The following is a 15,619-nucleotide window of genomic DNA, read 5'->3' on the forward strand; positions in this document are numbered from 1 at the left end:
GAAGGAAGGAAGGAAGGAAGGAAGGAAGGAAGGAAGGAAGGAAGGAAGGAAGGAAGGAAAGAAGGAAGGGAGGAAAGAAGGAAGGAAGGAAGGAAGGAAGGAAGGAAGGAAGGAAGGAAGGAAGGAAGGAAGGAAGGAAGGGAGGAAGGAAGGAGAGGAAGGAAGGAAGGAAGGAAGGAAGGAAGGAAGGAAGGAAGGAAGGAAGGAAGGAAGGAAGGAAGGAAGGGAGGGAGGGAGGGAGGAGAGGAAGGAAGGAAGGAAGGAAGGAGAGGAAGGAAGGAAGGGAGGGAGGAAGGAAGGAAGAGAGGAAGGAAGGAGGGAGAGGAAGGAAGGAGGGAGAGGAAGGAAAGAAGGAAGGAAGGAACTAGATTTGGAGTAAAATCCCATCTTTGCCATTCATTTATTACCTATGTAACCTTAGCAAGTTATTTTTATCTTTCTACACCCCAGTTTCTCAATTTATAAACTGAGGAACTGAACTATCTGGCTCAAGTTCCCCTCCTTAGTTTATGATCTTATTGGGCTTGAGTCAAACTATAGTTACTCTCTGAACTTTAATTTCCTTATCTGTAAAATGGGCTCAAAAGATTTTCTCTGCCTCAGAAGATTAAATGAGAAAACACCTGTGAAAATTCGCTTCGGGATTTACAGACCTAAGATAAACGTCAGTGATGCTTCCTAGGTATCTGCATGCCCAGCTTTCTGTGGCCTCTGCCTAGTTCAGAGACTTAAAGTTCCTACTTTATCGATAAGGACCTCACCCTCCACCCTCCACCTCCTAATCCCCTTAGGGTTTCTGAGGGCAGTCAGCTCTGAGTGTAAAGCTGTTTCAACTTAACTCCGACAGTCAAATTTATCATTAAAAATAAATTTATTGTGGCTTCACGTGGCATGGAAGGCTGCCTCATGGTGATTCAATGCGCTTGTCATACCTCAGTGTTAGGCACGGTGAGCTGAACAACTGGAGAGTGTCCAAGTCCGGCAGCTCATTTTCTGCAGCTGGAGCCAGAAATGTACAGTGGGCTGACATTTAATTTAGAATCCAACATACCTTGACATAAACTCGTAATACAATAGTAAGGGGTGGGAGGGGGTGCTGCCAAATGGGAGTGGGGAGAGCCCAATGATAGGATGGATTTTTATTTTTTTATTATTTTTTTTAATATTTTGCTTTGTCAACAGTGATGAGATGACAGAAGAGAGCCTGCAATCAAAGGCTGAGTCCGGACAAGAAATTAGCACAGAACAAATGGATTTGGGTTCAGGGATGAGTGAGATGTTGGAGTGGGGGTGGGCACAGCTGGGGAGGGGGATCGCTTTGATGCAATCTCCACTCAGAGGCTGATCTTGGGCCTCCACTGGAATGACGGACAGCTCTAACTGGCATACCCAACTCTTCCAAAACTTAAACCAAGACACCAGTAGCAATGAGACCACAAAACAAACTGTTCCCATCAGGAAGTCCATCCGTGGCTCACATCCCCAGCCAGGGACAGGCAACCTTTTCAAGGTGGCCTGCCTAGTTGCCAAGTCCTAGTTCTCCAGAGTGCCAAAGAAGGACCTTTCCCATATACTAATTTCCTTTTTTTAAAAAAATAATATTTTTCTCCAATTACATATAAAGACAATTTTTAGCATTCATTTAAAAAAAAAATTAGTTCCAGTTTTCTCCCTCCTTTCCTCACCTCCCCCTTCCCTGAGACGGTAAGCAATTTGATTCAGATTGTACATGTTCAGTCACCATGCACCTCGCATTCAAAAACTGTCTTTACTATTTGCATGTAATAGGCTGCTGGTGCCTGTCCTAAGCACAACTGAGTGGCTGGACTTTGTGAAGCTTTGAGAACTCTGGAGAATACTTTCCCTCTACTTTAATGGCCACCCAACACTCCCCACCACCACCAGCTCCCTCATCTAGCTTAATGACTGTTTAGCTCCAGGATGAATCAAAATCTTGTACAGCACAGCCCTGCCACGGGCTCCCTCTATAAACAAGTAACATCTTTCCTTTGGTCTTCAGTTTCCCCCTTGATGAGATAAAGATGTTGGCTAAATGACCACCAAAGTTCCTTCTAAATCTAAATCTGATGCACCTCTGACCCTCCTCTAGGAAAAATCTGTTAAAATCCAGGTAACAGCTAGGGGGAAGCTAGTTAATGAAGCAGACAGAGGACCAGGATTGGAGTCAGGAACATCTTCCTGAGTTCAAATCCAGCCTCAGACACTTGACTAGCTCTGTGACCCTGGGCAGTCACTTAACCCCATTTCCCTTAGTTTTCTAATTTGTAAAATGAGCTGGAGAAGGAAAACTGGCAAATCCTTCCAGTGTCTTTCCCAAGAAAACCCCAAATGGGGTCACAAAAAGTTGGACGTGACAGAAATGGCTCAACAATAAAGATTCCTTCCCAACCTCTGATTTATAAAAGGTGTTTTGCTTTGGGGTCTTTTAGATCTGGGTTTGCTGAATTGAATTGAATCATAAGCTTTCCCCCCCTCTTTTTCCTAGAGTGACCAGAAAGAAGAAAGGAACAGAAATGATACCAGAAAGTCCATTTTGCTGAGTCTTTAACTTAGTTTGGACTCATTGTGATGAAATGAGAGGGCTAATGTCCTGTGCTTTTCTTAATGTTTGCTGTGGGTTCATCTTGATAGAGGTTTACTAAGAGAAGAACTATGCTTCTTGCAAGCCACTGTGACCCTGATCCTCGATGCTAAATATGCATTTTCTGGCTTTGGGAGATAATATCACTTTCTTCTCTCACCCTATCCCTTGCCACTCAAGTAGATTTTTTGTATAACACAACTTAATAATCTGGGGGGGGGGTGGAAACATAGTATAGACTGTATACATCTGAGGAAAACTTTAACATAGATTCTGTCAGTTAACTAAGGATTTATTGTTTAATTCTTTCAGTCAAGACTGACTCTTCATCACACATTTGGGGTTTTCTGGATAAAGATACTGGAATGGTTTGCCATTTTCTCCTCCAGCTCATTTTACAGATGAGGAAACCGAGGCAAATAGAATTAAGTGACTTGTCCAAAGTCACATAGCTAGTAAGTGTCTGAAGCAGGTCTTCCTGACTTTAAAATTGGCTCTCCATTCCTTGAGACACCTAGCTGCCCTTCACTAAGAGATAATAAGCACTAAAGAGTCTTCTCAAGTACTCACCTGTCCTGAATATTGGTCTCTGAATTTCTATTTCTTTCTTCCTTCCCACCCCATCTCTGCTCTTCTCCTCATAATCCAATTTTCTTCCCACATCTCCATACTTCCTGAGTTGGAAGGAATGTTAGAGATCATGGCCTCCAATTCCCTTCTTTTTGTAGACGAGGAACCTGACACTGAAGAGGAAGAATGATTTGTCCAAAACCACATGGGGATGTAAGTGGCAAGACCAGGATTTAAACTCACACCCTCTCACTTCACTTTCTTTTCACTATACCATATAATATACCTCAGAAGATTGTTGTGACAATCAAATGAAATGTTGTATGTAAAGAGCTTTGCAAAAGTAAAAAAGTATTATGTAAAAGTCAGCTGCTTTTCCTATGCCTTTAATGCCATATGAAAGTATTTGTGAAATACTATATAATAGGTTTTGTGCTAAGTGCTAGAGATATATACAGATCTAGATGGGAGATCACTCCTGCCCTCAAAAAACTTACATTCTTTTTTTTAAATTCAAGCTTTTATTTTCAAACCATATGCATGGATAATTTTTCAACATTAACCCTTGCAAAGCCCTGTGTTCCAATTCCCCTTTTTCCCTACTACCTCCCCCAGATGGCAAGTAATCCAATATACCTTAAACATGGTAAAAATATATATGTTAAATCCAATATATGCATATATATATATTTATATAATTATCTTGCTGCACAAGAAAAATCAAGTCAAAAAGGAAAAAAGGAGAAAGAAAATAAAATGCAAGCAAACAACAACAAAAAGAGTGAAAATGCTATGTTGTGATGCACACTCAGTCCCCACAGTCCTCTCTCTGGGTATAGATGACTCTTTATCACAAGACCATTGGAAATGGTCTGAATCATCTCATTATTCAAAAGAGCCACGTTCATCAGAATTGATCATCACATAATCTTTTTGTTGTGGTGTACAATGATCTCCTGCTTCTGCTCACTTCACTTAGCATAAGTTCATGTAAGTCTCTCCAGGCCTCTCTGAAATCATCCTGCTGTTATTATTTTTTTTAATTTCTATTCAAAATTCTCTTCCTTTTTCTACTTTTGCCTCCACTCTTTGAGAAGGTAAGAAATGTGCCAAGCATTATTATGAACATGTGAAATCATGTAAACCTTTTCTGCATTAGCCACATTCTAGGGGGAAAAGACAAGAATAAGTAAAGAAAGGGGGAAAATGTTCCAATCTGCATTGAGTCCATCAATTCTCTATCTGAAGAAGGATAGCATTTTTCATTATGATTCCTTTGAAATTGTGGTGGGTCATTGTATTTAATATATATATATATATATATATATATATATATATATATATATATATATATATATATATATATATATATATATATATACATATACATACATATATATATATACATATGTTCTCCTGCTTTTTTTAATTTAATTTTTATTTATTTTTAACACACATTGCTTTCTGAATTATGTTAGAAAAGAAAAATATGAGCAAAAAGAAAAAAAACATGAGAGAGATTAAAAAAATAAACAGAAAAAAGAAATGAACACACCATGTGTTGATTTACATTCAGTTTCCTTAGTTCTTTTTCTGGATGCAGATTGTATTTTCTGTCCAAAGTCTATTGGAATTGCTTTAGATCACTGAACCACTGAGAAGAACTGAGTCTTTCATAGTTGATCATCGTACATTCTTGCTGTTATTGTATATAATGCATTCCTGGTTCTGCTTGTTTCACTAAGTATCGGTTCATGTAAATCTCTCAAGGCCTTTCTAAAATCAGATTGTTCATCATTTTTTATAGAGCAATAATATTCCATTACCTTCATATACTATAACTTGTTCAGCCATTCCCCAATTGGTGGGCTTCTACTCATTTTCCAATTCTTTACTACCACAAAAAGAACTGCTACAAACATTTTTGCAAATGTAGGTCCTTTTCCCTCCTTTATAATTTCCTTGGGATACATATTCAGCAATGGCACTGATGAGTCAAAGGGTATGCACAGTTTTATAGTACTTTGGTCATAGTTCCAGATTACTCTCCAGAATGGTTGGATCTTTTCCTGCCTCTGCTCACTTCACATAGTATCTTTCCATTTAAGTCTTCCTAGGTTTTTCTGAAATCATCTCCATTATCACTTTTACAGCACAATGGTATTCCAACACGATCATATCCCACAACTTGTCCAGTCATTCTATTTTATGAGCATTCCCTTGGTTTCTGATTCTTTGATATCACAAAAAAAGTGCTGAAACAAATAGTTTTCTACATATAAGTTTTTTTTCTTTTTCTTTGGTCTCCTTAGAGTTTAGACCTTGTTATGATATTGCTAGGTCAAAGAATGGACACATTTTTATAGCTCTTTGGGTATAGTTTCAAACTGTTCTTCAGAATGATTGGACCAGTTCACAGCTCTACCAATAGGTTTTCCATTTCTCCTCCAGCATTTGTTATTTTACTTTTCTGCCATTTTAATCAATCTGATGGGTAGGAGGTGGTATCTTAAAATTATTTTAATTTGCAGTCATCTAATTATTAGTAAGTTAGAAAATTTTCACATGACTATAAATGGCTTTGTTGTTGTTTTTTTCTTTCTGAAAACTTCATATCCTTTGACCTTTTATTAACTGGGAAATGCCTCCTTTTTTTATAAATTTGGCTTAGATCCCTATATATTTGAGAAATGAGACGTTATCAGATAAACTTCCTATAATTTTTCCTCCATTTCCTGCTTTTCTTCTTATTTTGGCTGCATTGGTTTTGTTTGTACAATTTTAAACCTTTATGTAATTAAAATTCTCCATTTTGCCTCCTATGAACTTATTCATCTCTTATTTGGTTATGAACTCTATCCCTACCCATAGATCTAACAGTTATTTTTCCCATGCTTTCCTACTTTGCTTATAACAATAATCTTTATGTCTAAATCATGTACCCATTTGAAACTTATCTTGGCATATGGTATGGAATGTTGGTTAATGCCTAGTGACTGTCAAATTTCTTTCTGGTTTTCCCAACAGTTGTGTGTCAACAGGTTGGATCATGCTAATGTGGCCAGAGTGGATGACTGGATAGGATATGGAGGACAGTCTGGGATCTGAAGTTGGCTATATATTACATGTTGGACATGTAAGTGTGAGTTTGCACTTACTTACCATTCATGATTCCTATCATCATTGATAGTGTAGTATAGAATTCTCTATACATGAAAATTTTTTCATAGACATGATTTTATAGACTAATGATATTTCTTCTATGTAATCAATATTGTATTCATCCCTGTGTGCCAGAGAAATTTTAAATAGATAAAATGTGTAGTGTTATGAACGTTCAGAATAATATATTTTAAATGGATGCATGATCTTAATATTAAGGACCATATCCTAAAAAATTAGAAGTAGGTCATATATATTTATACCTATGAATAGGAGTTGTTTTCTTAACTAAACAAAGAATAGAGGCAACTGCAAAAAATAAAGCAGATAACTTTGATTACATGAAACTTGAAAACCTTCTACCCAAACAAAATTAATTCACCTTGGATAATAAAGGAAGGAATCAAGCAGTAAAAACTCTTGTACTCATTTCTCTGATAAGGGTTTGCTATCTAAGGTAAACAATTACTATATCTCATCTATAAATAATTATTATATCTCATATATTACTATATCTCTCACACACACACACACATATATATACATATAAAACCAAAAGTCATTTTCCAATAGCTGTGACCAAAGAATATGAACCAACAGTTCTCAAAAGAAGAATTGCAAATTATTAACAATCACATAAGAGAATTTTCCAATTCAACAATAATGAGAGAAATGCAAATCAAAACAAATCCTAGGTTTTACTTCACAACTTCCAAATGGCAAAGATGACAAAAGATGGGAACAGTCAATGGTGAGAAATTGTGAGAAGATAGGTATACTGGTATATTGTTGATAGACTGTAAATCAATACAACTATTTTGAAAAGCAATTTGGATTTATGAAAATAAATATACTAAAATGCCTATATATTTTGATCCAGATATCCTACTATTAGGGCCCTAGGAAGCAATCGATAAAAAAAAATTTTTAATTGTAACAGTACCATTTATGATAACAAAGAATTGGAGACAAAATAGATGCCTATTGATTGAGAATTGTAGCATATGAATGTTATTATGCTCTAGACTATATAGAATAATTCTATACAATAGACTATTGTGGTACTATAAGAAATGACGAATGTGCTAAATACAGAAAAGCAAGGGGAAATCTATATGAATTAACACAGAATGAAGTAAGCAGAACTAAAATGCTTGCAATGTTTGCGACAAAGTAAGGAGAAAGACCACAAAACAACCAAAGCATTACAAAGAACAAGCATAACTCCAAATAAAAAATACTCTTACCCCTTTATAGAAAACCCTACAATATTTTCAGATCTTTTCTATGTATTGCTAGGGATAGAAATAGATGGTAAGTGAATGGAGTACAAGATTTGGAAGACCTGAGTTCAAATCAAGCCTTTGATACTTACTAATGATCTTAGACAAGTCACTTAACCTTGTTTGCCTCATTTGTAAAATGTAGATAATGGCACTTATCTCCCATAATTGTTGTGGGGATCAAATGAGATATTTGTGAAGAGTTTAGAACAGTGCCTGGCACATGGTAAGTACTATGTAAATGTTAGCTATTATTATTTATTAATATTGCTGATTTCTTTTTTATTTAAAAATATATAAGTTGGCCTTCTAAGAGGGAAAGGAGAAGGTTTTTTTGGGGGAAATTTGGTGATGTAAGCAACAAAAATATATGAAAAAATATTTTTAAAAGAGTTCAGAGGAAATAAAAACTTCCTGAAGAAGATGGAGATTGAACAAGGCTTTGATTCTTTGCCACTTGGAAACCCATTGAGGACAGTTCTGATCCACCTTAGAATCATTTTAATATGGTCAAAGCCAGTTCTTCCCCTGTCCTTTTATGTCATTCCCCATTGGACTCTTGGCTGAGCTAGGCCTGGCTAAGTTGCCTCTAAGGACAAAGCTGCTCAGCCTTCCTGTTGGATACAAGGCATGGGCTAGTTTGAAAAGGGACCCGTGCACATGTTTAGACTAATACTTGGATTATGTGCTATTTGATGAGTGGTCTGACCTATTTTAGAGCAACAAAAAGACCCTAGATAGCCTCATCAGTTCAACTCCTTCATTTTGACAGTTGAAGAATCCAAGGTACAGAGAAATGAAGTTATGAGTAGCAGAGTTAGTATTCGAATCCAGATCTTCTCACTCAAATCCATGGCTTTTTCTACTACTTTACTGGGAGCCACCCAGAGAGAATGACTAGACAACTCTCAAGATAAAAGTAAAAGGTTTGTTGGATTAGGAGGCAATGCCTGGGTGCTGCAAGCTCTGAAATAACTCCAATTAATGAAGGTTGAGGATTCAAAGAGAAGACTGTGCATCATGTACCTGGTTCCAAATTCTAAAGAGCCTGTTTATGTTGTTGCTGAGTCTTTCAGTAGTATCTGACTCCAAGACCCCAATCAAGGTTTTCTTGGCAGAGACAATGGAGGGGTTTGCCATTCCCTTCTCCATCATATTTTACCGATGAGGAAACTGAGGCAAATGATTTGTCCAGGTTCACACAGCTGGTAAATGTCTGAGATTGAACTTGAACTCAGGTCTTTTTGATTCCAGGGCCAGCATTCTAGCCACTGCACCATCAAGCTGCCCTTTTTGTTTGCTTATTTATTCATTCACTCATTCATTTATTTTGAACAGAGATCCTGTAGTCAAGGGACATAGGATACTAGAATTTGAATTCTTTATTACCTCTAGGGTCAAATTACAAACTCCTCTGTTTGGTGTTTTAAAGTCCTTCACACGCTGTCCCTATCTATCTTTGCAGGCTTATTTTATATCATTCCCCATTATATATCTATCCTATGGTCAAACAAAACTGGATTTCTTGTTGTTCTTCAAACTTAAAATACCATCTCCCAACCATGTGCTTTTGCGCTGGTCATAACTCAGATGTGGAATGCCCTCCTTCCTCTCCTGACCCTTTTAGATCTCCTCAACTTCCTCAAAGCTAGATGAGGCCTTTCCCAATCCTTGCAAAAAACAAAAATAAAAAACAAAACAAAACACACACACCTTACATTTATATTGTACATCCTAATTTATCTATATGCATTTCCCACAATCCCATGTAAACTCCCTGAAGACAAGGATTGTTTGTATTTTATCTTTGTATCTACAGCACCTGGGATTGTTCATGGTACATAGTGGGTGTTTTATAAATGCTTACTGCTTGATAGGTCATAAGATCATAGATTTAGAGATGGAAGGATATTTGAGGTTATCTAGTCCAACTTTTTTAATAGATAAGGAAACTGAGACCCAAAGGATTATTTGCCCAAGATCACACAGGAGTACAACAGAGCTAGGATTTGAACTGGTATCTTTCTCCAAAGTCAACACTCTTTCCACTGTATGTGATTGGAAAGTAATTTCCAATTGGAAAGTATGTAATTATTAGAAATAATCAAGGTAACTCTTTTGTAATGACTCATGAGGAAACTGAGGTCCAGGGATGAGAAATGGCTTTCTAAGGTCTCAGTGCTTTCTTCCACCAGACTCTCAGATTCCCTTCTCACTAGGAGAATCCTTACTTGGGACACCTGATTAGAGCAAGTTACAAGTAGTGGAAAATACACAGGGGAAAACTAGCTGAACGATGAATCCCACTTTCTTCCTCCTCTCATGCTACCTGAACGTAGCGCCCAAGGACCACCAACCTCCCTCACCACCAGCTCACCCTTCTCTCTCCATCCCCAGAGCTGGTGCATCCCAGATTCACAGAGCATAAGATTCCAGACCTGGAAATGATTCCCTAGGTTATCTCAGCCAACCTCTCCCTTCACTTCCAACTTTTTTGCCTATAGCCTTCTGACTTGCCTTCCTGTATCTTTGACCACTTTCCCCACTCTTGTTACCCCCCCCCCCGGGAAGTCCAGGCCACTTGTGTTTGTCTCTCCTTCTGATACATAACCAACATCCCTGACCCCGGAGTCCCCAAAACTCCCTGTCCCCTTTACCTTCTTGATTGGGCTTGTTAGTTGATTGTTCATTGGCTTGTGTGAGCTGTCATACTTTGTTTCCTGGGAACCCCGTGTCAAAGAATTTTGCTTCAGGGCAGGCAATGCTAACAGGATCACAGTTCTGTCACTAAGTCGCCCTGGGCCAGCAGCTTTATTCTTGGCAGGAGGCATGACTGGCATCATTAGGCATGTCAAATGGTGTTTTCTTTGCTCCTGAGAGGCTTGTGGCAGGGCTGGCTAAGGAGATAGCCCTGCCCTGAAGATGCTTGCCCTCTTAAACCAGTGACCTCCCCCCATTATCTGGACAGAGGTACAGACATATACTATACAAGCAATCTGCTCCAGGCTTATTTCCCATTTACACCTCCCAGGGTTGTTGTGAGGAGTAAATGAGATCTTTGGAAGGAATTTGCCTGGCACACAGCAAACACTATGTAGATGTTCGCTATCATCATCATCTTCTTCATCATTAATATTGTTCTCTAGATATTTCCACACACATCATGCCCCAGTCTAGGCAAACATATCCTTCATGTTCCCAAAATACACAAATTACTTTTCCATGTTCTCTTTCTTCTTCTTTCCTTCCTTCCTTCCTTTCCTCCTTCTTTCCTTTCTTCCCTTCCACCCTTCCTTTCTTTCTTCTTTCTTTCTCTCTTTCCTTTCCTCCCTCCCTTTCTTCCTTTCTTCCTTCCCTCCCTCCCTCCTTCTTTCCTTCCTTCCTTCCTTCCTTCCTTTCTTCCTTCCTTCCTTCCTTTCTTTCTTTCTTCCTTCCTTCCTTCCATCCTCCCATCTTCCCTTCCTTCTACCTTCTTTTTTTCCTTCCTTCCTTTCTACCTTCTTTCCTTCCTTCTTTCCCTGCTTGCTTTCTTCCTTCCTTCCTTCCTTCCCTTCCTTCCTTCCTCCCTTCCTTCCTCCCTCCCTCTCTTCTTTCCTTCCTTCCTTTTCTCTTTCCTTCCTTTCTTTTTTCCTTCCTTCCTTTTTTCCATCCTTGTCTCCCTCTTTCCCTTCTACATGCATTTACTTTCTATCCCTTTTACTGCCCTTCCAATTAAACTATTTTTAAAATGAAAAATAAAACCCTCATAATAAATATGCATAGTCCAGCTAAATAAATTCCCACATTGGCCATAACCAACAATATATGTTTTGTTCTGTATTTTAAGTCCGTCACCCCCCTGGCAGGAGGTAGGTAGCATGTTTCATCTTCAGTTCTCTGGACCTGTGCATTATCATTGCATTGATCAGAGTTCTAAAGGCTTTCAAATTTATTTTTCTCTTTAATGTTGTTGTCATTATATAAATTGTTCCTCTAGTTCTGTTCACTGTACCCTGTATCATTTCATAGAGATCTTCCCAGTTTCCTCTGAAACTATCCATTTCATCATTGCTTATGGCAGAATAATACTCCATTGCATTCATATACCATAATTTGTTTAGTCATTCCCCAATGGATGGCCACCCTCTTTGTCTCCAGGTCTGGGCTACGATGAAAAGTGCTGCTATAAATATTTTTATACATATGGGTCCTTTCCCTCTTTTTTTTTTATCTGTTTAGTGTTCAGGCCTACTAGTGGAATTGTATTGCTGAGTCCAAAAGTACACATAGGTTGGTGACTTTGGGGCACAGTTCCAAACTGCTTTCCAGAATGGTTGGAACAATTTTCAGAACTCCTCTAAGAGAGTTTGTCATTCTCAGTACCTTCTCTTATAGTGTTACTCCTTGCCTGGCATGCTTTCCCCTCACTCTTACCTATCAAAATCCTTGCACATTTTGAATCCCACCCCTGTTGTGAAACCTTCCTTAAGCAATCAGCCTCCAGTTCTCTCTCCTCATATTCCTTCTACCATTTATTTCTGATACCACTCTCATCAAATTCTCACATCTATATTATAGTGATCTGTGTATATAACTACAGGCACTATTATTCCTATTTTATTGATAAGGAAATTGAGGTGCAGAGAGGTTAAAAAATTTATCCACTGGTTCAAAGCTTAGGTATGTGAATATAGTCATTAAAAAGAGAAATGGACAGCAACCACAAGCACAGTTTCAAATAATTCTTTCAGGGAGAGGGCCTCAAGTACAGGGATTCTCAATCTGGGGACTGTGGCTAAGTTCCAAGGCATCTGCAAATTTGGAAGGGAAAACTTTATGTTCATCAACTTCTAACTGAAATTTAGTATTTCCTTTATTTAAAAACATTATTTTGAGAAAGGGTTCATGGGTTTTTCTAGATTACCAAAGGGATCCATAAGACAAAAAAGGTTAAAGACCCCTTCTGGTCTAATAAGACAAATCTTTCTCTTAACTCATTACAACTTAGGTCCCTGAATTAGTCAAAAGAGGATCTTACACAGACTCCTCCTGAGGGGATGGAGAAGAACACACAGGGTAGCAATAAGGGTAGTAATAGAAGCCTCTTAGTCTTTCCTTTTCATTAATGGAAAAATTAGTCCATGTTGGACTATGCTGAGTTTGCTCAGTAAGTCTTACCTTTGCAAAATTTCAAAGGGCAAAACTGAGAATGGAGGGTTTCCAGCTAATTCTAGTTCTGGTCTTCTAGTATAGGCCCCAGTATAGATGCTCTAATGCCTACCAGTCTTCTGCCCACCTTTCCAATCCTTTTCCCTCTATCTCCATATTGATCTGTAGCCCCAAACCCCATGCTTGCCTTTGGGGGCAGTAGAAATACTTCCAGCCATTAAGGTCCCTTTTGCTTTCCAATTAATGGCTTTCTGGACACCCATCTCAAAGTTTGGAATGATGGACCTCCCATCCCCCACTCAGGCCCAGGAAGAAGAGCAGGAGCCCTGAGTTAAATGCAGCCTTTGCTCCAAGGAAAACAGGCAAAAAAAGAAAGAGGGACAAAAAGTGGCTCCAAGAGCTAAGGAGCCAAGAACCACAAACCTGGAGTAGAGAGGGGAAGGAAGCAAGAGACCTTGAACTAGCTGCATCTCATTCTAATCAAGGAAGTCAGCAGGGAGCTGATCCAGGCGACAGCATGGATCGAGCACCTACTGCAGGTAGGTCCCCATGGGAAATCACTAAGCAAGGAAAAGATGGAGTCTCTGACCTTGGGGATTCTGTACTTTGATGGGCAAATAGACATTGAAAATACATAACCTAAACACAGAAGTAAAAACTCTTCAGCTTGGCATTCAAGGGCCTTCACTATCTCTCTTCCCTATATTCCCACAAATGAACCTGCCCTTCTATCTATCTATCTATCTATCTATCTATCTATCTATCTATCTATCTATCTATCTATCTATCTATCTAACATTTACTAAAAGCCTGCTATATAGCAGGCACTGTTCTAAGTTCAAGAGCTACAAATGGAAGTAAAACAGTGCCCACAGGGAACTTCTGTTCTAAATGGGATGCCGTATGCAGATAATGCATCTGCATAAAATGAATACAAGGGAGGCAGCTGAGTGGTGCGATAGATAGAGCACCAGCCCTGAAGTCAGGAGGACCAGAGTTCAAATTTGGCCTTAGACACTTAACACATCCTAGCAAGTCACTCAGGGGAAAAAAAAGAATACAAGGTAGTTTTGAAAGAGAGGGTACCAGTAAGTGGTGGGGGAATCAGTAAAGCCTTCACATAGAAATTTCAACTGAATTTTAAAGGAAACCAGGAATTTCAAGAGGCAGAATTGCCCACCCATCCTGCTTTCCACTTAGACCAGAGGTAAGGTAACTCTCAATACTCCTTGCACAGCCCGAACTAGATAAAAATGTAATTGGAAAGGGGATCCTTGGATGCAGTCTAGTGGCCCCCTGTTCTATTTGAGTTTGACATCAATGAGCTATACTATAAATGTTTTTTAGTTTATTTTTAATGCACATTGTTTTATAAATTATGTTGGGAGAGAAAAATCAAAGTAAATAGGAAAAGCCACAGGAGAGATTAAAAAAGTAGAAAAAAGAAGTGAACATAGTATATATTGATTTATATTCAGTTCTTAGATCTTTCTCTAGTTGCAGATGGCATTTTCTGTCCAAAGTCTATTGGGATTCCTTTGGATCACTGCACTACTCATGTCTTTCATAATTGATCTTAGCACATTCTTGCTGTTATTATATACAATATAATCCTGGTTCTGCTTGTTTCGCTCAGTATCAATTCATGTAAACATTTCCAGGACTTTCTATAATAAGCTTGTTCATCATTTTTTATTGAAGGTAATATTCTATTAGCTTTATGTACCACCACAACTTGTATCTACTCCTTTTTCAATTCTTTGCTACCACAAAAAGAGCTGGCACAAACATTTTTGCACATGTGGGTCCTTTTTCCTCCTTTATGATTTTCTTGGGATACAAACCCAGTAATGGCACTGCTGGATCAAAGAGTATTCAGTTTTATAGCCTTTTGGACATAGTTTCAGATTGCTCACCAGAGCAGTTGGATCATTTTACAACTCCACCAATAATGTATTAGTGTCCCAGTTTTCCCACATCCTCTCCAACATTTATCATTATCCTTTCTTGTCATCTTAGTCAATCTGAGAGATGTGAAGTAGTGCCTCAGAATTGTTTTAATTTGCATTTCTCTAATCATTTGTTATGTAGTGTTTTTTCATATAACTATAAATGACTTTAATTTAATCATCTGAAAATTGTTCATATCCTTTGACCATTTATCAATTGAGGAATGACTATACTATAAACTCTTAAGGGCAAGACCTAATATATCGTAGGCAATAAATAAATGTTCAAGAATGCTGATAATAGAAAAAAAGATATGTTCAGTAGGAAATACTCCTCAAATTAATCCTGACTGTATTTGTTCACTTCCCTCCCAAAATCCTTAGTAGCTTCTGATTATCATTATTTAGCAGAATAAAATCCAAACTCCTTTGCCTTCTGTGGTCTCTCCCTACTGCCACTAATGCAACTTTTCCTCTCATAAATCCCTACCCTTTGACCTTAGTTGTCTCTCCATCTACTGCTAAAGTATATCCAATGGACACATAAAGTTCTTGTTGGGAAGGCCCCAAGTTTAGGCAGAAATGATTACCCTAAGGACCTTCCCTTCTGATATTGCAGCATTTTTCTTCCTCTTCCACAGTCCCCAAAGAACTTGGGTCCAACAATTGATTGATTCGACATATGACTGAATAGTAATGGCCCCTAGGAAGGTAGGATTAGGAAGAATGGACACAGATCTTTTAAAATATTACAAATTCTATAGAGAAGGCACTTTGGTCATGATATCCAGTAGTCCCAGTAGGTTTTTCTCTACCACTGGTCCCCTGAATATATTATAATCATTCCCAAGCCTTTACCTTCTCTCCTGATGTTGTTACCTCCTTCACCTCTCTGAAAAGCTGGA

Source organism: Sminthopsis crassicaudata, chromosome 2, assembly GCF_048593235.1.
Source record: "Sminthopsis crassicaudata isolate SCR6 chromosome 2, ASM4859323v1, whole genome shotgun sequence".
Classification (NCBI taxonomy): Eukaryota; Metazoa; Chordata; class Mammalia; order Dasyuromorphia; family Dasyuridae; genus Sminthopsis; species Sminthopsis crassicaudata.